This window comes from Salvelinus alpinus, chromosome 4 (genome assembly GCF_045679555.1).
Source record: "Salvelinus alpinus chromosome 4, SLU_Salpinus.1, whole genome shotgun sequence".
In the NCBI taxonomy this organism is placed as follows: Eukaryota; Metazoa; Chordata; class Actinopteri; order Salmoniformes; family Salmonidae; genus Salvelinus; species Salvelinus alpinus.
The window spans coordinates 87977254-87988641 of record NC_092089.1 but is presented as its reverse complement, the minus strand read 5'-3'; positions in this window follow the sequence as shown (position 1 = coordinate 87988641).

Genomic DNA, 11388 nt, shown 5'->3' with positions numbered 1-11388 from the left:
GACCTCTACCACACTGCCAGGTCTCTGACCTCTACCACACTGTCAGGTCTCTGACCTCTACCACACTGCCAGGTATCTGACCTATACCACACTGCCAGGTCTCTGACCTCTACCACACTGCCAGGTCTCTGACCTCTACCACACTGCCAGGTCTCTGACCTCTACCACACTGCCAGGTCTCTGACCTCTACCACACTGCCAGGTCTCTGACCTCTACCACACTGCCAGGTCTCTGACCTATACCACACTGCCAGGTCTCTGACCTCTACCACACTGCTAGGTCTCTGACCTCTACCACACTGCCAGGTCTCTGACCTCTACCACACTGCCAGGTCTCTGACCTCTACCACACTGCCAAGTATCTGACCTCTACCACACTGCCAGGTATCTGACCTATACCACACTGCCAGGTCTCTGACCTCTACCACACTGCCAGGTCTCTGACCTCTACCACACTGCCAGGTCTCTGACCTCTACCACACTGCCAGGTCTCTGACCTCTACCACACTGCCAGGTCTCTGACCTCTACCACACTGCCAGGTCTCTGACCTCTACCACACTGCCAGGTCTCTGACCTCTACCACACTGCTAGGTATCTGACCTCTACCACACTGCTAGGTCTCTGACCTCTACCACACTGCCAGGTCTCTGACCTCTACCACACTGCCAGGTCTCTGACCTCTACCACACTGCCAGGTCTCTGATCTCTACCACACTGCCAGGTATCTGACCTCTACCACACTGCCAGGTCTCTGACCTCTACCACACTGCCAGGGCTCTGACCTCTACCACACTGCCAGGTCTCTGACCTCTACCACACTGCCAGGTCTCTGATCTCTACCACACTGCCAGGTCTCTGACCTCTACCACACTGCCAGGTATCTGACCTATACCACACTGCCAGGTCTCTGACCTCTACCACACTGCCAGGTCTCTGACCTCTACCACTCTGCCAGGTCTCTGACCTCTACCACACTGCCAGGTCTCTGACTTCTACCACTGTGCCAGGTCGCTGACCTCTACCACACTGCCAGGTCTCTGACCTCTACCACACTGCCAGGTCTCTGACCTCTACCACACTGCCAGGTCTCTGACCTCTACCACACTGCTAGGTATCTGACCTCTACCACACTGCCAGGTCTCTGACCTCTACCACACTGCCAGGTCTCTGACCTCTACCACACTGCTAGGTATCTGACCTCTACCACACTGCCACGTCTCTGACCTCTACCACACTGCCAGGTCTCTGACCTCTACCACACTGCCAGGTCTCTGACCTCTACCACACTGCCAGGTCTCTGACCTCTACCACACGGCCAGGTCTCTGACCTCTACCACACGGCCAGGTATCTGACCTATACCACACTGCCAGGTCTCTGACCTCTACCACACTGCCAGGTCTCTGACCTCTACCACTCTGCCAGGTCTCTGACCTCTACCACACTGCCAGGTCTCTGACCTCTATCACACTGCCAGGTCTCTGACCTCTACCACACTGCCAGGTCTCTGACCTCTACCACACTGCTAGGTATCTGACCTCTACCACACTGCCAGGTCTCTGACCTCTACCACACTGCCAGGTATCTGACCTCTACCACACTGCCAGGTCTCTGACCTCTACCACACTGCCAGGTCTCTGACCTCTACCACACTGCCAGGTCTCTGACCTCTACCACACTGCCAGGTCTCTGACCTCTACCACACTGCCAGGTATCTGACCACTACCACACTGCCAGGTCTCTGACCTCTACCACACTGCCAGGTCTCTGACCTCTACCACACTGCCAGGTCTCTGACCTCTACCACACTGCCAGGTCTCTGACCTCTACCACACTGCCAGGTCTCTGACCTCTACCACACTGCCAGGTCTCTGACCTCTACCACTCTGCCAGGTCTCTGACCTCTACCACACTGCCAGGTCTCTGACCTCTACCACACTGCCAGGTCTCTGACCTCTACCACTCTGCCAGGTCTCTGACCTCTACCACACTGCCAGGTCTCTGACCTCTACCACTCTGCCAGGTCTCTGACCTCTACCACTCTGCCAGGTCTCTGACCTCTACCACTCTGCCAGGTCTCTGACCTCTACCACTCTGCCAGGTCTCTGACCTCTACCACACTGCCAGGTCTCTGACCTCTACCACACTGCCAGGTCTCTGACCACTACCACACTGCCAGGTCGCTGACCTCTACCACACTGCCAGGTCTCTGACCTCTACCACACTGCCAGGTCTCTGACCTCTACCACACTGCTAGGTCTCTGACCTCTACCACACTGCCAGGTCTCTGACCTCTACCACACTGCCAGGTATCTGACCTCTACCACACTGCCAGGTCGCTGACCTCTACCACACTGCCAGGTCTCTGACCTCTACCACACTGCCAGGTCTCTGACCTCTACCACACTGCCAGGTCTCTGACCTCTACCACACTGCCAGGTCTCTGACCTCTACCACACTGCCAGGTCTCTGACCTCTACCACACTGCCAGGTCTCTGATCTCTACCACACTGCCAGGTCTCTGACCTCTACCACACTGCCAGGTCGCTGACCTCTACCACACTGCCAGGTCTCTGACCTCTACCACACTGCCAGGTCTCTGACCTCTACCACACTGCCAGGTCTCTGAGCTCTACCACACTGCCAGGTCTCTGACCTCTACCACACTGCCAGGTCTCTGACCTCTACCACACTGCCAGGTCTCTGACCTCTACCACACTGCCAGGTCTCTGACCTCTACCACACTGCCAGGTCTCTGACCTCTACCACACTGCCAGGTCTCTGACCTCTACCACACTGCCAGGTCTCTGACCTCTACCACACTGCCAGGTCTCTGACCTCTACCACACTGCTAGGTCTCTGACCTCTACCACACTGCCAGGTCTCTGACCTCTACCACACTGCCAGGTCTCTGACCTCTACCACACTGCCAGGTCTCTGACCTCTACCACACTGCCAGGTCTCTGACCTCTACCACACTGCCAGGTCGCTGACCTCTACCACACTGCCAGGTCTCTGACCTCTACCACACTGCCAGGTCTCTGACCTCTACCACACTGCCAGGTCTCTGACCTCTACCACACTGCCAGGTCTCTGACCTCTACCACACTGCCAGGTGTCTGACCTCTACCACACTGCCACGTCTCTGACCTCTACCACATTGCCAGGTCTCTGACCACTACCACACTGCCAGGTCGCTGACCTCTACCACACTGCCAGGTCTCTGACCTCTACCACACTGCCAGGTCTCTGACCTCTACCACACTGCCAGGTCTCTGACCTCTACCACACTGCCAGGTCTCTGACCTCTACCACACTGCCAGGTCTCTGACCTCTACCACACTGCCAGGTCTCTGACCTCTACCACACTGCCAGGTCTCTGACCTCTACCACACTGCCAGGTATCTGACCTCTACCACACTGCCAGGTCGCTGACCTCTACCACACTGCCAGGTCTCTGACCTCTACCACACTGCCAGGTCTCTGACCTCTACCACACTGCCAGGTCTCTGACCTCTACCACACTGCCAGGTCTCTGACCTCTGCCACACTGCCAGGTCGCTGACCTCTACCACACTGCCAGGTATCTGACCTCTGCCACACTGCCAGGTCTCTGACCTCTACCACACTGCCAGGTCGCTGACCTCTACCACACTGCCAGGTCTCTGACCTCTACCACACTGCCAGGTATCTGACCTCTGCCACACTGCCAGGTCGCTGACCTCTACCACACTGCCAGGTATCTGACCTCTACCACACTGCCAGGTCTCTGACCTCTACCACACTGCCAGGTCTCTGACCTCTACCACACTGCCAGGTATCTGACCTCTGCCACACTGCCAGGTCTCTGACCTCTACCACACTGCCAGGTCTCTGACCTCTACCACACTGCCAGGTCTCTGACCTCTACCACACTGCCAGGTCGCTGACCTCTACCACACTGCCAGGTCTCTGACCTCTACCACACTGCCAGGTCTCTGACCTCTGCTAAACTGCCAGGTCTCTGATTAACTAGACCATGTCTGGCCTTGCTGCTCTGTTAATGCTCTCAACCTGTGGGTGTGTGATCTTTGAAGCCTCAATCCCAGTGGCCTGTTTTCCCCTTGAAGACAGATCTGGGATCAGTTGCAGGTAAAAGCTGTCCTCAGACATGTCAGTCTGGGATCAATACAACCTGTCACCTGTCACCTGTCACTACAACTAGACAGAGTGGAGAATGCCGTGTTACGGAGAGAGTGAAAGCACAGGAAGACAGAGCTCTTGGATAAGCTATCCTCACAGACACAGGAAGACAGAGCTCTTGGATTAGCTATCCTCACAGACACAGGAAGACAGAGCTCTTGGATAAGCTATCCTCACAGACACAGGAAGACAGAGCTCTTGGATTAGCTATCCTCACAGACACAGGAAGACAGAGCTCTTGGATAAGCTATCCTCACAGGCACAGGAAGACAGAGCTCTTGGATTAGCTATCCTCACAGGCACAGGAAGACAGAGCTCTTGGATTAGCTATCCTCACAGACACAGGAAGACAGAGCTCTTGGATAAGTTATCCTCACAGACACAGGAAGACAGAGCTCTTGGATAAGCTATCCTCACAGACACAGGAAGACAGAGCTCTTGGATAAGCTATCCTCACAGACACAGGAAGCCAGAGCTCTTGGATTAGCTATTCTCACAGACACAGGAAGACAGAGCTCTTGGATTAGCTATCCTCACAGGCACAGGAAGACAGAGCTCTTGGATTAGCTATCCTCACAGGCACAGGAAGACAGAGCTCTTGGATTAGCTATTCTCACAGACACAGGAAGACAGAGCTCTTGGATTAGCTATCCTCACAGACACAGGAAGACAGAGCTCTTGGATAAGCTATCCTCAAAGACACAGGTAGACAGAGCTCTTGGAAAATGTATCCTCAAAGACACAGGAAGACAGCGTTCTTGGATAAGCTATCCTTAACGACACAAGAAGACAGTGCTGTTGGATAAGCCATTCTCACAGACACAGGAAGACAGAGCTCTTGGAATAGCTGTCCTCAACAGCCAGAGGCAAGTGTGTGTGTGTTTCACATCTGCTGTTTACACATGGTCAGCCAGATCCCCCTGGAGACCTTTGAAGCCGAAAGTCATCATCCTCTCCTTTTCTGTCCTGTCCCACTCTCTCCTCTCCTCCTCAGACCTCTCTCCTCTCCTCCATTCACCTCTCCTCTACTCTCTTTATTCCATCTCACAATGTCTCTTTCCCCTCCCCTCCTCTCTTCTCCTTTCCTCAATCCATCTCGTTTCTGTATTCATCTCCTTAACTCTGTTTCTGTATTCATCTCTTTGTAACCCCTCTATAATGTTCACTTGGACCACAGTGTCCTGATCTCTGTCGGTCTGTCTGTCTGTCTGTCTGTCTGTCTGTCTGTCTGTCTGTCTGTCTGTCTGTCTGTCTGTCTGTCTGTCTGTCTGTCTGTCTGTCTGTCTGTCTGTCTGTCTGTCTGTCTGTCTGTCTGAGGGTTAAACTCGTCCTTCTGAAATGTTCCCAGCAGATATTAATCACCCTGTTCTGAAATAAAGGATCCTGGTATAAATCACCACCTGACCTCTCTCTCTCTCTCTCTCTCTCTCTCTCTCTCTCTCTCTCTCTCTCTCTCTCTCTCTCTCTCTCTCTCTCTCTCTCTCTCTCTCTCTCTCTCTCTCTCTCTCTCTCTCTCTCTCTCTCTCTCTCTCTCTCTCTCTCTCTCTCCCACATATGCTGAGCACTTGTTGGCTGCTATGCCTTCACTCTGCGGTTCAACTCATCCAAACCATCTCAATTGGGTTGAGGTCAGGTGATTGTGGAGGCCAGGTCATCTGACACAGAACTTCATCACTCTCCTCCTTGGTCAAATAGTCCTTACACAGCCTGGAGGTGTGTTGAGTCATTGTCCTGTTGAAAAATAAATGATAGACCCACTAAGCGCAAACCAGATGGGATGGCGTATCACTGCAGAATGCTGTGGTAGCCATGCTGGTTAAGTGTGCCTTGATTTCTAAATAAATCACTGACAGTGTCACCAGCAAAGCACCCCCACACAATCACACCTCCTCCTCCATGCTTCACGGTGGGAACCACACATGCAGAGATCATCCATTCACCTACTCTGCGTCTCACAAAGACACGGCGGTTGGAACCAAAAATCTCAAATTTGGACTAATTCAACCAAAGGACAGATTTCCACCAGTCTAATGTCCATTGCTCTTGTTTCTTGGCCCAAGCAAGTCTCTTCTTCTTATTGGTGTCCTTTAGTAGTGGTTTCTTTGCAGCAATTTAACCATGAAGGCCTGATTCACACTGTCACCTCTGCACAGTTGATGTTGAGATGTGTCTGTTACTTGAACTCTGTGAAGCATTTATTTGGGCTGCGATTTGAGAGGCTGGTAACTCTAATGAATTTATCCTCTGCAGCAGAGGTAACTCTGGGTCTTCCTTTCCTGTGACGGTCCTCATGAGAGCCAATTTCATCATAGCGCTTGATGGTTTTTGTGACTGCACTTGAAGAAACTTTGAAAGTTCTTGAAATTTTCCGTATTGACTAACCTTCATATCTTAAAGTAATGATGGCCTGTCGTTTGTCTTTGCTTATTTGGGCTGTTCTTGCCATAATATGGACTTGGTCTTTTACCAAATAGGGCTATCTTCTGAATACCACCCCTACCTTCTCACAACACAACTGATTGGCTCAAACGCATTAAGAAGGAAATAAATTTCACAACTGAACTTTTGACAAGGCACATCTGTTAATTGAAATGCATTCCAGGTGACCACCTTATGAAGCTGGTTAAGAGAACGCCAAGAGTGTGCAAAGCTGTCATCACTTTTTTGCTTACAACATGATTCCATATGTGTTATTTCGTAGTTTTGATTTCTTCACTACTATTCTACAATGTAGAAAATAGTAAAAATAAATAAAAACCCTTGAATGAGTAGGTGTGTCCAAACTTCTGACTGGTACTGTGTATCTATATATTCACACAGCAAGCAGGGTCAGACTATGTAATTATTTCATGAGTGAGAGACAGAGAGAGAGAGACAGAGAGAGAGAGAGTGCTGTACGTACGTGTGTGTGTCACTCTGGCAGTGTGTGTCTCAGTGTGTATCTCAGTGTGTATCTCAGTGTGTCTCAGTGTGCCTCAGTGTGTATCTCAGTGTGCCTCAGTGTGTATCTCAGTGTGTATCTCAGTGTGTATCCCAGTGTGTATCTCAGTGTGTATCTCAGTGTGTATCTCAGTGTGTATCTCAGTGTGTATCTCAGTGTGTGTCTCAGTGTGTATCTCAGTGTGTATCTCAGTGTGTGTGTGTGTCGTGTGTGTGTCGACTTCCGGGTTGGAGCGAGTAGCGAGTAGTCGCATTTCGCTTCGCTCCGCTTCGCTCCACAGGTAGTATTACATTTCATTTCATTTCATTACAGTACAACGGTTTGATTTGTTTGATCTTAGCAATTTCTTCTTAGCTAGCTACATAGCCGTCTTTGTATCAAAGATAATTGTGTAGTTTAGAGTAATTATCGAGGTTAGCTAGCCAGCTATTTTCGTCCTTCTAACGTAGTCAACACTGCTAGCTAGCCAACTCCTACCGAATAGCAGCACTGTAGAAACTATTACATTACAACGGAACGACTTGATTAGTGTAGTGTTAGCTAGCTACATAGTTGTCTTTGCTGTCTTTGTATCTAAGATAATTGTGTAGTTTAGAGTAATTATCGAGGTTAGCTAGCCAGCTATTTTCGTCTGCCGCGCCGCCGTTCTCCTACCTAGTCAACACTGCTAACTAGCCAGCTAGCCAACTCCTACCGAATAGCAGCACGGTAGAAACTATTACATTACAACGGAACGACCTGATTAGTGTAGTGTTAGCTAGCTACATAGTTGTCTTTGCTGTCTTTGTATCCAAGATAATTGTGTAGTTTAGAGTAATTTTGAGTTTACCTAGCCAGTTATCGAGGTTACCTAGCATTAGGTAACCTCCTTTGCATTAGCGTAGCCTCTCCTGTAGCCTGTCAACTATGTGTCTGTCTATCCCTCTTCTCTCCTCTCTGCACAGACCATACAAACGCTTCACACCGCGTGGCCGCTGCCACTCTAACCTGGTGGTCCCAGCGCGCACGACCCACGTGGAGTTCCAGGTCTCCGGCAGCCTCTGGAACTGCCGATCTGCGGCCAACAAGGCAGAGTTCATCTCAGCCTATGCTTCCCTCCAGTCCCTCGACTTCTTGGCACTGACGGAAACATGGATTACCACAGATAACACTGCTACTCCTACTGCTCTCTCCTCGTCTGCCAACCTGTTCTCGCACACCCCGAGAGCTTCTGGTCAGCGGGGTGGTGGCACTGGGATCCTCATCTCTCCCAAGTGGACATTCTCTCTTTCTCCCCTGACCCATCTGTCTATCGCCTCCTTTGAATTCCATGCTGTCACAGTTACCAGCCCTTTCAACTTAACATCCTTATCATTTATCGCCCTCCAGGTTCCCTTGGAGAGTTCATCAATGAGCTTGACGCCTTGATAAGTTCCTTTCCTGAGGATCGCTCACCTCTCACAGTTCTGGGTGACTTTAACCTCCCCACGTCTACCTTTGACTCATTCCTCTCTGCCTCCTTCTTTCCACTCCTCTCCTCTTTTGACCTCACCCTCTCACCTTCCCCCCCTACTCACAAGGCAGGCAATACGCTTGACCTCATCTTTACTAGATGCTGTTCTTCCACTAATCTCATTGCAACTCCCCTCCAAGTCTCCGACCACTACCTTGTATCCTTTTCCCTCTCGCTCTCATCCAACACTTCCCACACTGCCCCTACTCGGATGGTATCGCGCCGTCGCAACCTTCGCTCTCTCTTCCCCGCTACTCTCTCCTCTTCCATCCTATCATCTCTTCCCTCTGCTCAAACCTTCTCCAACCTATCTCCTGATTCTGCCTCCTCAACCCTCCTCTCCTCCCTTTCTGCATCCTTTGACTCTCTATGTCCCCTATCCTCCAGGCCGGCTCGGTCCTCCCCTCCTGCTCCATGGCTCGACGACTCATTGCGAGCTCACAGAACAGGGCTCCGGGCAGCCGAGCGGAAATGGAGGAAAACTCGCCTCCCTGCGGACCTGGCATCCTTTCACTCCCTCCTCTCTACATTCTCCTCTTCTGTCTCTGCTGCTAAAGCCACTTTCTACCACTCTAAATTCCAAGCATCTGCCTCTAACCCTAGGAAGCTCTTTGCCACCTTCTCCTCCCTCCTGAATCCTCCTCCCCCTCCCCCCCTCCTCCCTCTCTGCGGATGACTTCGTCAACCATTTTGAAAAGAAGGTCGACGACATCCGATCCTCGTTTGCTAAGTCAAACGACACCGCTGGTTCTGCTCACACTGCCCTACCCTGTGCTTTGACCTCTTTCTCCCCTCTCTCTCCAGATGAAATCTCACGTCTTGTGACGGCCAGCCGCCCAACAACCTGCCCGCTTGACCCTATCCCCTCCTCTCTTCTCCAGACCATTTCCGGAGACCTTCTCCCTTACCTCACCTCGCTCATCAACTCATCCTTGACCGCTGGCTACGTCCCTTCCGTCTTCAAGAGAGCGAGAGTTGCATCCCATCTGAAAAAACCTACACTCGATCCCTCCGATGTCAACAACTACAGACCAGTATCCCTTCTTTCTTTTCTCTCCAAAACTCTTGAACGTGCCGTCCTTGGCCAGCTCTCCTGCTATCTCTCTCAGAATGACCTTCTTGATCCAAATCAGTCAGGTTTCAAGACTAGTCATTCAACTGAGACTGCTCTTCTCTGTGTCACGGAGGCGCTCCGCACTGCTAAAGCTAACTCTCTCTCCTCTGCTCTCATCCTTCTAGACCTATCGGCTGCCTTTGATACTGTGAACCATCAGATCCTCCTCTCCACCCTCTCCGAGTTGGGCATCTCCGGCGCGGCCCACGCTTGGATTGCGTCCTACCTGACAGGTCGCTCCTACCAGGTGGCGTGGCGAGAATCTGTCTCCGCACCACGTGCTCTCACCACTGGTGTCCCCCAGGGCTCTGTTCTAGGCCCTCTCCTATTCTCGCTATACACCAAGTCACTTGGCTTTGTCATATCCTCACATGGTCTCTCCTATCATTGCTATGCAGACGACACACAATTAATCTTCTCCTTTCCCCCTTCTGATAACCAGGTGGCGAATCGCATCTCTGCATGTCTGGCAGACATATCAGTGTGGAAGACGGATCACCACCTCAAGCTGAACCTCGGCAAGACGGAGCTGCTCTTCCTCCCGGGGAAGGACTGCCCGTTCCATGATCTCGCCATCACGGTTGACAACTCCATTGTGTCCTCCTCCCAGAGTGCTAAGAACCTTGGCGTGATCCTGGACAACACCCTGTCGTTCTCAACTAACATCAAGGCGGTGACCCGTTCCTGTAGGTTCATGCTCTACAACATTTGCAGAGTACGACCCTGCCTCACACAGGAAGCGGCGCAGGTCCTAATCCAGGCACTTGTCATCTCCCGTCTGGATTACTGCAACTCGCTGTTGGCTGGGCTCCCTGCCTGTGCCATTAAACCCCTACAACTCATCCAGAACGCCGCAGCCCGTCTGGTGTTCAACCTTCCCAAGTTCTCTCACGTCACCCCGCTCCTCCGCTCTCTCCACTGGCTTCCAGTTGAAGCTCGCATCCGCTACAAGACCATGGTGCTTGCCTACGGAGCTGTGAGGGGAACGGCACCTCCGTACCTTCAGGCTCTGATCAGGCCCTACACCCAAACAAGGGCACTGCGTTCATCCACCTCTGGCCTGCTCGCCTCCCTACCTCTGAGGAAGTACAGTTCCCGCTCAGCCCAGTCAAAACTGTTCGCTGCTCTGGCACCCCAATGGTGGAAAAAACTCCCTCACGACGCCAGGTCAGCGGAGTCAATCACCACCTTCCGGAGACACCTGAAACCCCACCTCTTTAAGGAATACCTAGGATAGGATAAAGTAATCCTTCTAAACCCCCCCCCCCCTTAAAAGAGTTAGATGCACTATTGTAAAGTGGTTGTTCCACTGGATATCATAAGGTGAATGCACCAATTTGTAAGTCGCTCTGGATAAGAGCGTCTGCTAAATGACTTAAATGTAAATGTCTCAGTGTGTGTCTCAGTGTGTGTCTCAGTGTGTATCTCAGTGTGTATCTCAGTGTGTGTCTCAGTGTGTATCTCAGTGTGTGTCTCAGTGTGTATCTCAGTGTGTGTCTCAGTGTGTGTTTCAGTGTGTGTCTCAGTGTGTATCTCAGTGTGTCTCAGTGTGTCTCAGTGTGTATCTCAGTGTGTGTCTCAGTGTGTCCCAGTGTGTGTCTCAGTGTGTGTCTCAGTGTGTCCCAGTGTGTGTCTCAGTGTGTGTCTCAGTGTGTCTCAG